Genomic DNA, 2,795 nt, shown 5'->3' with positions numbered 1-2,795 from the left:
TCTTTTGCAATTTAGTATTTCTGCTGGATTTTTAAAACAAGTCCTCAGTTTAGACCACCACCTTCCTGAGACTTAGAGAGCACTGGGAGTTCCTTTTGTCCTACTATGGTATCAAGTCCAAAAATAATCCATGAAGTTTTTAAGCAGTTTTTTTTGCTGTGTTCAGTGCCCATTCCTAATTACTTGTTCAAGAAAAGTGAGAACACACAATGAGGCAATTTAAGACCTAGTGTACAGCTTTGAAAATGAAATTGGATTTCATAGGTGATATGCACACCAAATTTCTGAGGTGCTCATAAAGTGGTTTTTTTTGTAATTGTACATCAGTCTTAAGAAAACAAGTAGGTAATTTCCAAGTGAGATAAAAAGGAAAACTTTATTTGGTATAATAATGTAGTTTTACCTGCTTTGTGATATCTCAGAACACAGATTTGACATAGCTTTTACTGACTTGCAATTACCTATTGACTAGAAAATGGTGACTTTCACAAACTGTGGAGCATTAAGATACTACAAAGGAGATACCATCATAAATTCACTTGAAACTGAGAAGGTACCTTTGTTGCAGAAGCTACTGTATATCTCTTAGTGTTTCATACTTTTTAGGAAACTTCTGTTGGTAATCTAAATAACTAGTAACTTTTATTTCATGTACCCTATTGAGTTTTCAGTTTATATTCCTTTCTTTGTTTTTCTAGAAGTCTTTTGATGTGCAGAGTCGTGTTCCAGTGCTAAAAATGGGCTGGATTTCAAAAGCCAGTGCTGTCCAGAGAAAAGGCAGGTAATAAATGCCTCATACTGGTTTCCATTTTGCAGATATCCACAATCTGTGTTTCGAATAAAGCACACAATGTAGTAACTGTTTCTAGCCTAGTCCAGTGTGTAGGGTCAGTATGTATTTCCTTGGAATAATTTCCCAAGTTGTAGAAGAGTGATGCTCAGGCATTTCCCAAAGGTCTGGGTTGTTTTCCCCCCATTAATTTGTTCTCCTTCCTCTTTCTCCCATGTAGCACCAGCAGTCACAGTGTCCAGTGGGGTGTTTTCACATCTTGTCTGTGGGCAGAGGACTGCCTGTTTCACTTTCTCCAAGCTATCCATGACTTAACAGGCCATGATTATATTCTTCCCAACACTGTGGGTGAGGGCTCAGAAGTTTGTGTAGCAACAAATGCCTGTTTAATCAGTCATACTGGCATTAAGCTGCACATTTGCACATAGATGTATATGAATGAGAGAACTGGCTGTCTCTCATTCACTCGCAAGTTATTTAATCTTTATTCTGCCTTTTACTCCAAGCATCACTTCTGTTTGGGGGATGTGAGAGGAAACAATAAAGTTTGCAACTGATTCCTTACAACAAAGGATGATTGAGATTTGGACTGGTCTTAAGTTAGCAAAAACCCCACAGCACTTTACATTAGATAAGCCTTGTTTTTCTTTCTCCAGATTTCTCAGTGGTGGGTTAAAATTACCGTAAAAAATTGCCACACTCTCAAAAATAACTCACGATTGGAAAACTCTCACTTTGCATGTGACTGACAACACTGTCTTCATAGAACTGCTTCTTCTTTTCCATTCTGAGTTTCTGTGTCTGTCTGTTGGCTTTAGGTTTTGTTTTTAGAAAGAAATCCTCATTTTCACCACTTCCCATATTTTATTTTCAAGGGCTGGGCGCTGTCAGCCTGGAGTCTGCTTTCGTCTCTTCAGCAGGCTGCGATTTCAGAATATGTTGGAATTTCAATCTCCAGAACTTCTAAGAATGCCGCTTCAGGTGCATGTTCAGTTAGAAACTGTAACTTTAAAAAATACAATGTCCTCAAACCATACTATTAATTGCAACAAATCATGGGTTTGGGGTTGTTTCCAAATCTTGGTAATCTTTTTTGTTCTGCCTTTTACCTTGCAGGAGATTTGTTTGTACACAAAACTTCTGACTCCAATTAATTGTCCAGTTGTAGACTTTCTTATGAAAGCTCCTGATCCGCCGCCTGCTGTAACTGTGAGAAATGCTGTGCATATGCTTAAGGTCAGAGAAGGAATAGGTTTAGATGGTAATTGTGTTTGAGCCCAAATTTGTGGTGTAGCAGTCTGTCTTACTGACTTCAGTTTGTACTGAAGCCGTTTTTAATTACCTAAGGATGTTCTGAGTTTTTGTTTATTGTCTGTTTTCATTTTGTGTGTGGGATGTGGTTTTCCATGTCAAGGGAAGAGAGTGCTTTGAAGTCTTGTCTCTGTTAATAGTTTCACTTGCTTTTTTAGTGTTTGGAAACAAGTCTAGTTAATGTCCAGTATTCACATCCTTTCTGCTTTCTCTGTAAAGTGATTCTGTCCACCGTACCCGTCCCCCTCTCCTTTGTTTGTTCATTTGTTTATAAACAGACCATAGATGCCATGGACCCTTGGGAAGATCTCACTGAGCTTGGTTATCACCTCACTGAATTGCCTGTAGAGCCACACCTCGGTAAAATGGTGTTGTATGCTGTAGTTCTGAAGTGCCTGGACCCCGTTCTGACCATTGCCTGTGCTCTTGCCTGCCAAGACCCTTTTGTGCTGCCCACGCTGGCCTCCCAAAAGCGAGCAGCCGTGCTGTGCAGGAAGCGTTTTGCTGCCGGGACGTTCAGTGACCACATGGCCCTGCTCAGGGCTTTCCAGGTAGAATTTCATTTCAGAGAGTTCTGATCACAGCACACCAGCCAAGCAATGCAAATGTACCAAGCCACTTGGATGTAGAGTGGTGGACTGTGCTTAAGTCCTCGGAGAAGACTTTCTTTTTGCCTAGTGGCTTTCCTGGGTAT

At 40.2% G+C, this 2,795-nt stretch overlaps 1 long non-coding RNA gene across 1 annotated transcript; it reads left to right on the top strand.

Moving 5' to 3' along the window:
• Nucleotides 1-727: 727 nt before the first annotated feature.
• On the top strand, nucleotides 728-2,318 carry LOC128822483 (uncharacterized). Its single transcript, XR_008441447.1, has 3 exons — nucleotides 728-781; nucleotides 1,666-1,771; nucleotides 1,907-2,318. It is a non-coding gene; the product is annotated as an uncharacterized LOC128822483 (long non-coding RNA).
• The last annotated feature ends 477 nt before the right edge of the window (nucleotides 2,319-2,795 follow it).

This window comes from Vidua macroura, chromosome Z, assembly GCF_024509145.1.
Source record: "Vidua macroura isolate BioBank_ID:100142 chromosome Z, ASM2450914v1, whole genome shotgun sequence".
NCBI classification, from domain to species: Eukaryota; Metazoa; Chordata; class Aves; order Passeriformes; family Viduidae; genus Vidua; species Vidua macroura.
This window is presented reverse-complemented; position numbering and strand designations above follow the sequence as displayed.